Here is a 10,956-nt window from a genome sequence, read left to right on the forward strand (position 1 = left end):
GTTTTGTCTCCCTGCTCTGTGCAGAGAAATCACCATCCCCTGATATGAAACTCAGAACTGCACACTAAACCAGCACAGAATCCTAAAAACTCCAAGAAAAGCTCCAAAAAAACTCTAAAAATCTAAAACCTGAGGCATCACCCCCACCTCCTTGGGCAGCTCATTCCATTGCCTTTTCGGGAGGGATAAGAACCCTTGGAACCCCTTTAGTGGTGCAGCAGTGAGATGTGAATCACCCATTACACAGCGCTGTTTGCTCTCATCAAATATCCATGATGCAAGAAAAGGTCACAGCAGATATTTCCTTATCTTTGGGTTTGTTTGAAGACCAAACCACAGCCGTGTTGGGATAAAACAACTGAGGTTTCATAGCGCTGTTAACTCCTCTCCCAGCTCACCACGAAAACCTCAGTGCTGATACACTCCTGCAGAGGAATTAAAACAACTCCTTGGCTCTCACTGGGAGGTGTAAAGGAGCTGCAAATCCATGTTGGAATATTTTCCCAGGGGGGATGTATCTGCTTGGAAAAAAAAAACCAAAACAGCTGGAGTTTTCAAAAGTGTGCCCAAAGAAAATCAACATTTTAAGTGCCTGATTGCCTTGGGCACCTTGGAGAACCCAAACCAAAGGTGATATCATCTGTAATTCTCCCAACATCGCTACAGAGCCAAAGAAATGTCTTAAAGATGGGAGTTTTACAGCTTTTTCCCTGTAAGGATAATTTTTATTACACTTCTGACTGATTTATAGATAATTGTATCAAGAGAATAAGACAGGGGATGCGTGTTGAGACTTTTCTGCAAATTTACCTGGATATTATAGGAAATATATATAGAGCATCCTGCAGCACTACTCTGGGATGTTGGTCCTTTCCCAAATATTTGGGATATTCATGGTCTCATGGATTTGCAGGAGATGGTGCATTGAGCCTCACACTGCCTTGTCCAGCCTGGGCAGGGTTCAAGTGCCAGGTGAGGAAGGGTTATCCAGCCTGGGGAAGTGGTGGAGTCACCACTCCTGGAGGGATTTAAAGCTGTGCAGATGTGGCACTTGGGGACATGGGTTAGTGGTGGCTTGGCAGTGCTGGGGAATGGTTGGACTCAATGGTCTTGGAGGGTTTTTCCAACTCAATGATTCCATAATTCCATTGCATTTCCATGTTGCACATGCCTGGAGCTCTGCCCCCACAAAACTTTTGACTGTCAGAGTTTGCCTGTAATTTTCCCCACAATCTCACATGGTTTTGTTCACTAATTGTGCCATTGGCTTAGCAGTCTCTGATGTGGAATTAATTTGGGAACTGTGAAAAAGTGACAATCAACAGAGTCATGGCAGATGTGGCCCAACAGCCATAAAAAAATAAAAAAACTCTCATATTGTTGAATTCTGCACTGTGTGTTATTGCACCAAGGTGTTCCATAGGCAGCAAAATTAATAAATTCCCTTTTCCAAAGGGTCTGAATCGGCCAGATCCACTGAGATGGGGTTTGGTGTCTCTTGCTATGTCCCAAGGGAAAGGAGGAGAGGAAATGGCCTCAAATGGCACCAGGGGAGGCTCAGGTTGGAGATTGGGAAAGAAAATTTCCCTGGCAGAGTGGTCAGGCCTTGGGATGAGCTGCCCAGGGAGGTTTGGAGTCACTGGAATTGTCCCAGAGGAGTCTGGATGTGGCCTTGGGGACAGGGTTTGGGTGATGCTGGTGGGGCTGGGTGGGACTGAATCATCCCGAAGGCCTCTTCTAACTCTGTAATTCTCTGCTTTTAACCAGGGCTCTGATGCCCTTTTCTGTCCTGTCTGCGAGAAGGTGCTTTGCTTTTCAGTCACTGGCAGCAGCTCTGACCTTGGTGCTGCAAAACCTGAACTTCTTCAGCCTGAGCTGAAAGAAACAAAATCCCTGGCCAACTTTTGAAGTAGCAGCAGCCACTCCTGTGGCCACCCAGTGTTTCAAGCCTGCAGAGCACCACACTGAACATGTGTCAGGATGAGGAAAAGCCACTCTGGTCAGAGCTTCTCTTCCGGTGCTGAGTTTCCATCTGTTTCCACTCCTTCTGCAGGAATGTGGGCAGCAGGGAATATTTGAAGATAACTGACTCCTGAATATTTGAAGACAACTGCAGGCTTCCACTCTGAAAAGCAAAAACCTCCTTGATGATGAGATCTTTGATGACATGTGGAGGTTTTCTGCAGTGGAGGATCACAGGTGGCTTCAGCTATCAGCTCTGCACGTGGAGCAGCTGCCACCCTGGCTGAGGAAGGGGTGCCTGGGTGGGACATTCTCCTTCCCAGGGCAGCTGTGGAGAGCTGTGCATCCCAGTGTGCTGGAGCTCACCTCTAGGTCGGGGTGGCTCAGTGGGTGGAAAAATCTCTCCTTCAACCCTTCAAAGAAAGGCTCAGAAGTCTTCTGTAGTCCGGTCTCAAGGCAGTTTATTGCAAGTTACCTAAAAGATTTTCTTCTTGAGCTGCTGTGGTTTGCTCAGCAGCTCAGGCAGAGGCACACACACACCCTGACATCCTCTCTCACTCACTTCTTCTTCTTCTTCTTCTTCTTCTTCTTCTTCTTCTTCTTCTTCTTCTTCTTCTTCTTCTTCTTCTTCTTCTTCTTTCTTCTTTCTTCTTCTTCTTCTTCTTCTTCTTCTTCTTCTTCTTCTTCTTCTTCTGCTTCTTCTTCTTCTGCTTCTTCTTCTTCTGCTTCTTCTTCTTCTTCTTCTGCTTCTTCTTCTTCTTCTTCTGCTTCTTCTTCTTCTGCTTCTTCTTCTTCTGCTTCTTCTTCTTCTTCTTCTGCTCCTCCTCTCCCCCCAACCCTGGCTGCTGCTGTCTTTTATATGGTACATTACGTGTTACATGTTTACAGTTTTTCCCCAATGCCCATTACCTATATTAAATGGTGCTTTTCTACTCTAACCCAATCTGTGAGTGCCAACATCACCCAGAACATGGAGGTAAGGAAGGAGAAAGAGGGAGGACAGGGCAGGCCCAAATCCCTCCATCTTAAAACCTCTGACCCCCATGTACAAAACCAAACCCCCCCTGTACAGCACTCACAAATTCTTCCCTTTACTTTGTGACTACTTCTACTATAATATCTAAACTTTTGTGCCTTCTTGTTCTTCCTGCAAGGTTGGTAAATCGTTCCATGGCTCAAACCCAAAATCACAGCTGTTTCCAGCTGCCTGCCAGGGTCTCAAATGCTTCTGACCTGGGCCTGGAACCACCAAAAATGTCTGAGGGACATTTTGAGTTCTGGCACCAGTGCTGAGGGGAACGGCAGGAGAGGGCAGGGAATGGGGCCAGGACCACTCCTGCAGTTCTGGTGTTGAGCTGACAGCCAGAAACCCACGAAGAGATTGAGAAGGGGCAGCAGGATTTGTGTTTGGGCAGCAGGAGCTGACCTGGAGTAAGGAGCTGGATCTCTGATTTGCCAGGATGAGGATTAATTTGTGTTTACCAGTGAGATAATCCTGGGAGAATCACACAGAATTACAGAGACATCAAGGTGGAAAGAGCCCCTCAAGGACCATCCAGTGCCACCAGCACCACCCCAAACCCTGTCCCCAAGGCCACCTCCAGACTCCTCTGGGACAATTCCAGTGACTCCAAACCTCCCTGGGCAGCTCATCCCAAGGCCTGACCACTCTGCCAGGGAAATTTTGTTTCTCATCTCTATTCTGAACCTTTAGAAGATTGTCTGGTTACCTGTTACCTCTTAAATAAATACCAGAAGCTCGAAGAAAACTTGAGCAGCACAGCAGCAGATCTCACCTTAACCCCAGCACTGATTTGCCCCAGGATCTGCTCCAGCCAACTCTTTATCCTGTTTTATATCACAGCAGGTACAGAGAATTGGGCTGACAAAGGAGGGAGGGTGTGTTTGTTTTGAAAGTGCTCTGGTAAATACCACGTTTAACATGACAATAAAAAAAGGGTGCACTGCCCCTAAGAGGGAATAGAAACAAAATATGGGTAGGAACTCCTGCCAGGAGGGGCAGGGAAAGGAGGAGAGGAAATGGCCTCAAATGGCACCAGGGGAGGCTCAGGTTGGAGATTGGGAAAGAAAATTCCCCTGGCAGAGTGGTCAGGCCTTGGGATGAGCTGCCCAGGGAGGTTTGGAGTCACTGGAATTGTCCCAGAGGAGTCTGGATGTGGCCTTGGGGACAGGGTTTAGGTGATGCTGGTGGGGCTGGGGTGGCACTGGCTGATCCTGAGGGGCTCTTCCCACCTTGGTGATTCCATGCAATCAAAGCAAAGGCACCTGCACATCCACCAAATGGATCTCCAGGGTGCTCCAACTCACAATTCATCAGCTGCCAGCCTCAGCACCTTGAGGGCTGTGAGGAGTGTCCAGGATGGTCCCTCCCAGCCAAAGGTCAGGTTCCTACAAAGCCAAAGGGATGAGATGAAGTTCAGCTGAGCTTCAGAGCAACATTCTGGATGTGGCCTTGGGGACAGGGTTTGGGTGATGCTGGTGGGACTGGGGTGGCACTGGATGATCCTGAGGGGCTCTTCCCACCGTGATGATTCCAGAATCCCAAAATCTCCTGTTCCACAAGCACCTGTGTGGCTCCCAAAGCACAGCACCTGTCAGTTCAAAGGCAGGGAGTCGCCTTTCCAGGCTCCCTTTGCTTTTCCCTGAGCTTCAGGCAGAGGGAGAAACCAGCCAGGCCCATTTCCATTCCCACACTGTGGTTGTTGGGCAACAAAAGCTGGAAGCACAAAAGATATGGAGGGCTCCCAGCCCGCTTGGTAAACCCAGCACAGGTGGTGGAAATCAAACCTGAGCAAACATCCCCACTCACTGCTGAGCATTTCATTGTAGGAACATTTGCTGTAGGTGGTTCACTGGGTTTGCTTGGCAAACAACCCGCTCTGGGACAAAAGGAAAAGGCTTCCCAGGAATGATTATGCATTAATTAACCTCACAGATAATGTTATCAGCGTTACTTGTTCTGCCATTATGAACTTTCACACCTTTTCTCAGTTTTAATCTCAACATTGACACTGCTTCAGGAAATTCAGGGTTTAAAGGTGGGGGTTTTCTCAGCCTGCAGGTTTTTGGAGACTGCTCTCTTTGTCCCCAAGGTTGCATTTTGCAAAGGAGGAAGAGTTTAGTTGGTCAGGCAGCAAACTGGGCACTGTCTGTTCAGCTCCCTGATTTTTTTTTCATGGATTTTATGCAGCATTTTAGTATTTGTGTGTTGCAGTATTCCTTTGGAAATCTGGAAAACTCCATTCTGAGGACTGTAGAATTACCCATGGAAAAATAAATGTATTGTAGATGAATATTTCTTTCCGTAAACAGGTTTTATTCAAAGAATAAATATAAATTTTACATGATCCCACCAGCATCACCTCAAACGCTGTCCCCAAGTGTCACATCCAGACTCCTCCTGAACACTCCCCCAGACAGTGACTCCAAACCTCCCTGGGCAGCTCATCCCAAGGCCTGACCATTCTGCCAGGGATTAAAAAAAAAAATAATTTGTGTAATCTAATCTAATCTGAACCCCCCTGATGCTGTGGCTTCTTTAGGAAAAAGAAGATGGTTTGAAATATGCCATTATTTTAGTAAAGGTGCAGCAGATGTATCAGAACATTTTAAAGTCATAAATGTCTTTTACTACCCTTGGAGGTGCCATTTTTGGACCTGCCAGAGGTGACAAGATCCCCTATAGAATCTAAACTCCAAATCCCCCCTCCCTCTTTCCCTCCCACAGCAGAGAGAAGGTGCCACCCATGATTTGGGTGCCTCCTGCTCTGACTCGTGCCACACAGTGATCCCAAAATCCACAGGATCCCACAAAATGATGCTCTGCCTTTCCAAGAACTTTATTATCCATCTGCCAAACAGCCTGAGCTCCCTTCTCACTGGGGTGAAAAGCAAGAAGGTTTTAATAGGAGAAACAGAGCTCCCCTGGGGACAATTCCAAGGGAATTATCAAGGGAAATAGAGGTTGGATATTAGGAAAAAGTTTTTCACAGAAAGAGTGATAAATTCTGGAATGGCTGCCTGGGGAGGTGGTGGAGTCACCATCCCTGGGTGTGTTTAAAACCAGAGGACACATCCTCGAGCTGCACCAAGAGAAATACAGGTTGGAAATTAGGAAAAAGTTTTTTACAGAAATGGTGATAAAGTTCTGGAATGTCTGCCTGGGGAGGTGGTGGAGTCACCATCCCTGGGTGTGTTTAACAGAGCCTGGATGTGGCACTGGGTGCCAGGGTTGGGTTGAGGTGTTTAGGCTGGGTTGGATTTGATGGTCTTGAAGGTCTCTTCCAACCCAGTGATTCTGGGAATTCTGGGATTTCTTTGGATAATTCCTTGGGCAATGGGAGATGCTGGAGTCACCATCCCTGGATGTGTTTAAAGGAAACCTGGAGGTGGCACTCAGTTTAGGTTAGGTCATAGATTGGACTTGATGACCTCAAAGGTCTTTTCCAATCGATTTCCTTCTGTGATTCTGTGAATTCCACCTCTGCTGGCTGAGGCACTGCCGGAGCCAGAGTTTGGAGATGCTCTCACACCCTTTTTTGGATGGAGAAATCCAGGCTCCTCAAGCCTCTTCCCCAAAGCACTTGGGCCCTCAGGCTCTGCTCCTCTCACTGATTCATATTTTCAGGTTTGAGCTTTCTCCTGAGAACATGTGAGTTTGTGGGCCCGAAGCTGGGCAACTCCCTGGAGCTGAGCAACTCCAGACCCTCCTGGAGCAGTTCTGTGTCAGGAACCAGAGACAATTTGGACTTTTTCTGTCTTCAGCTTCTGTTTATTGTTACCTTATCAAAACTTCAGCACACTGTCTGCACCAGACCCTGCATGCAGGAAAACAGCACAAAAATGGCCAAAAACCTTGTGTTACAAGGCCTTTTAAACCTAATCAAAAACTAAGCTACCCAATTAAGAAGTGACACCTGAATTATTTTCCTTTGTAAGCCAATAACTGACCCCTAAAGACCCAAAATGCAGATTTTTTTACCCAATTACAAGATACCAGCTAAACCCAAGAAGAAGAAGGAACCCTCCATCTTGAATCCATCTACAACATCCTAAAAATCCTAAACCCTAAATTTCTCACCCATGTGACACACTCCACCACTCTCTGCAATCTCTACAATCCATTTCACACTTTTGTGGTTTCTGGTTCACCTTGAGGCATTGGGAGTTTTCTCCATGAGTGAGGGTCAAAGTCAGAGCTGCCCTGGGGGTCAGGACACCCAGAGCAGACACAGAAATATTCCCAATGCCCTGGGTTCCCACAAGAACATTCACAGAGCAAAGGTGGAGCTCTAAGCACAGTGGATCTCATTCCAGAGGCAGCTTCTGCTTTGCTCCAGGGCTTGATGCTCTGGGATCAGTGTGAGCCCAAAGTAGTGGGGATGGGCTGTGACACTGGTGACACTGCTGGTGGCACTGCCAGTCCCCTGTCCTGGGTGTGCAACACGAGTGGAGAACGTGAGTGCCTCGACAAATCAGTCTGGCAGCAGCAAGAACCAGAACATCCACAGGGTTCCAGGAAGGTGTTGACGACCCCTGGACTCCTTAGTGGAATAAAATCCTTTTCTTTGGAGGTCAAATATGGACGGACTTTGCTGCCCCATCAGCTTTTCCTAGAAATGATATCTTAAGAGCGATGAAGGGAATTTTTTGGTGGAAATCATTGTCTGACCTCAGTGTTATGTCTAGAGATAACAAAAGATAAGAGAAAAGGAGGAGGGAAGAGAGAAAAGGAGGCTCAGGGGGGACCCTGTGGCTCTGCACAGCCCCTGCCAGGAGGGGACAGCCGGGGGGTCGGGCTCTGCTCCAGGGAACAGGGACAGGAGGAGAGGGAACGGCCTCAGGCTGGGCCAGGGCAGGCTCAGCTGGGACAGCAGCAGCAATTTCCCCATGGAAAGGTGTCGGAGCCCAGCACATCCCTCTGGCTGCTCCAGACCCTGGCAGGGGGCTCAGAGACCCTGGCACAAACTCAAAACCACCTGTGGCTTCGATTTTAGCCCGTGGAAAAAGCTGCCAACTCTGGATGAGGAGTTACAAACCACAGGGGTTTGAGCAGTGTGGCAGTTGAATTAATACAGAGTGGAAAAGTAGAATTTTGGGGCTTTTTAGAATGTGGTTCAAGGGGTACAAAAAGGAGAAATTTGGACATGTCCTGACCTTCTCCTTCTTCTTGTCCTCCATGTGTTGCTGTGATGGTGACACTTTTCTATTGGTTCAAGGTAGAGCCACACTGTCCAACATAAATGACAGATATTGGCAGAAAGGGGCTCAGGCCCTGGCAGGGGCTGCCCAGGGAGCTTTGGAGTGCCCATCCCTGCAGGTGTCCCCTGGAGGTGGCACTGAGTGCTCTGGGCTGGGGACAAGGTGGGCATGGGGCCAACTGGGACTCCATGGGCTGGGAGGGCTTTTGTAACCTCAGTGAAAATGATTTTGGGAATTCTGTGAATGCTGTGGATTTTCTTTTCCTGAAGCTTTCACTCTTGCTGGCTGATCCCCTGTGTGGGGAGGGCCGTGTTTGCCACAATCATCCCAAAGTCATCACAGCAAACACGGACCCCGAGCCAGGAATTTCTCCAGCATTGAACTCAACCCTCAGCCCTGCAGATCCTACAGATCCTTCCTCCCCGACCCCACCCCAAACCCCCCTTTTCCCAGCAGAGGTGGGGTTTGTACCCTGCATTGTTCCCTATTTTTGCCCTATTTGCCCAGCTGGTGTCAGCTCTGAGCTCTGTTTGGATTGCTCCACAGCAAGATTTGCCTGAAAGGTTTGCATATTCCAAGAACCCACAATGATTAAGTAGACATGAAAGAAAGCATTATGATGAATAATCAGGGCATAATCAATGATCCCCTTTTTGCATTATAAATGATGACGCTTGTACTCCACAGCTTTTAGGCAGAGCGTGGGTGTGACAGCTTGAAAAACAGTGTTGAGCCTGACATGAGACCTGTCAGCTCTTAAATGAGGTAATTAATGACCTGCTAAGCATGCAGATTTTAAATGTCAGGTTTTTTTTGCCTTTGGAAATACCTCGGGAGTAAAAAATTATTTGCAATTTATCATTCCAGGAGGAAAAACTCGGAGCGAGGACGCAGAGCGCAGTGAGAAATAACAGAGTTATGGCAAAAATGCTTTGTGCTTTTAATAGAAAAATAAAAATCAAACCTCCCTCCGAGATTCCTCTCACCCCACATCCTCTTCACATCACTTTAGAGGCTGACAACTTTATTTTTGTATACATGGACTCGCTGGATTTTAGGATCTTGTCCTCCAGGCCAGCACCAGCTGCTTAAAACTGAGGCTCAGAAGAAAAGCAGGAATTAATTTATTCTGCCAGATGTCAGTTGCTACTCCTGCAATATCTGAATTTGTGTTACCCTTCTCCCAGGGTTTGTGGTATTAAAAAAAATGGCAGGTTTTAGTTTTAAAGGAAGTTTTTGAGGCATCAGTTTTCAGGTGTTTGCCAACTGGGACACCGAGCTGGGCCTCACTCCCCATTGCAGCTCTGAGATGTTTTTAGCTTTCTATTTTTTTGGATACAAAATGAAAAATGGATGAATTTGTTCTCCATGAAAGACTTTTTAATATCTTCTTTTACTTCATGTATCAAATCCAATCTATTCTGTGATTTTTCTGATATTGTGTCTGAAAGCACAGCTGAAACTCTGACCCTGCAACCCTCAAAAAAAGGAAAACAAAAAATAAACAACAATTGAACTGTGACAACTCTTGGAAATCTGTACATTTAGGCTTCTGATGGCTGAAATAAACACATGGAATAACTCCAAATTAGGGTTAAGGAGTCACTGGCAGAGTGCACAAAGACTGCCTGCATTGTCTCCCTCAAACAAGGCTCAGCTGGTGTTTTGGTACACTAAATCTCACCTTTGAGATGAGTTTGGAACCTGAATGCTGAAAACAAACAGGGCACAGAAAAAGAACACCTTAATCTCCCTAAGGACAGCCAAAACAGAGCGAGAAGCTCAAGAGATTAGAACTGAACAAGGGCTGGGTCCTAAATGCTGTTTCAAGGCTTTGTTTACCCGGTGCTGGCATGATGAAATCTCATTTTGATGCCTTCAGAAAGGAAAGGAAAGTAAAAATGTCTGAGATGGTGTTTGGAGCTCTCTGTGCCAAGAGTCCTGATCACTGAAAACTGACTTTAATCCTGGTTTAAAAATCAAAATGTCCAGTTTTGTTTACACATCAATCTTGTGTTGTTCACATAAGCAATAAAGGCAGCTTGCCAGATCATTATAATCAGATTTTCATAAGAGTTGACACCCACTTCTTGCAAGGCTCCAGGGATATTTTCTCCTCAGGGAGGAAGAAAGGATGGGAATGTGCTTCTTTCATCTTTTCCCGTAAGTTCTGTCTGGGAGGCAGATCCATCAGGACAGTGGGATTCCTCCAGCCCAAAGCTTTTATCACCAGCATGGAGTCAGTTTATGGGTTTGAGTCACAGAGCAGAAAAAAGCCCCAGAAGTCAAATAAATCACAAAAAGTACGAAAGCAGAGGTGTCCCAGAAGAGATGTGATTGGATAAAAATATTTCAGGGGACTTGTGTTGGCTGCTAATTGTGGAAATACAGGAATTTTCAGCTGTGCCAATGCATGATATCAAATCACTGAGAATTCCTGTCAGCTGCACACTTCCAAAGCTCCACTCAGGTGAATAAGAATAAGAATAAGAACATTCCCACTTCCCACTGCAGCCAAACCTGGCATCCCAGCCCAGGGAGGAGCTGGAGCTGCTGCAGAGAGCCCAGAGGAGGCTCCAGGATGAGCAGAGGGATGGAGCAGCTCTGCTGGGAGGAAAGGCTGGCACAGCTGGGATTGTTCCCCTGCACAGGAGAAGCTTTGGGCTGAGCTCAGGGTGGCCTTGCAGGGCCTGGAGGAGCCCCAGGAAAGCTGGAGAGAGACAATTTCCAGGGCATGGAGGGACAGGGCACAGGGAATGGCTCCCACTGCCA

This window comes from Taeniopygia guttata, chromosome 1, assembly GCF_048771995.1.
Source record: "Taeniopygia guttata chromosome 1, bTaeGut7.mat, whole genome shotgun sequence".
NCBI lineage: Eukaryota > Metazoa > Chordata > Aves > Passeriformes > Estrildidae > Taeniopygia > Taeniopygia guttata.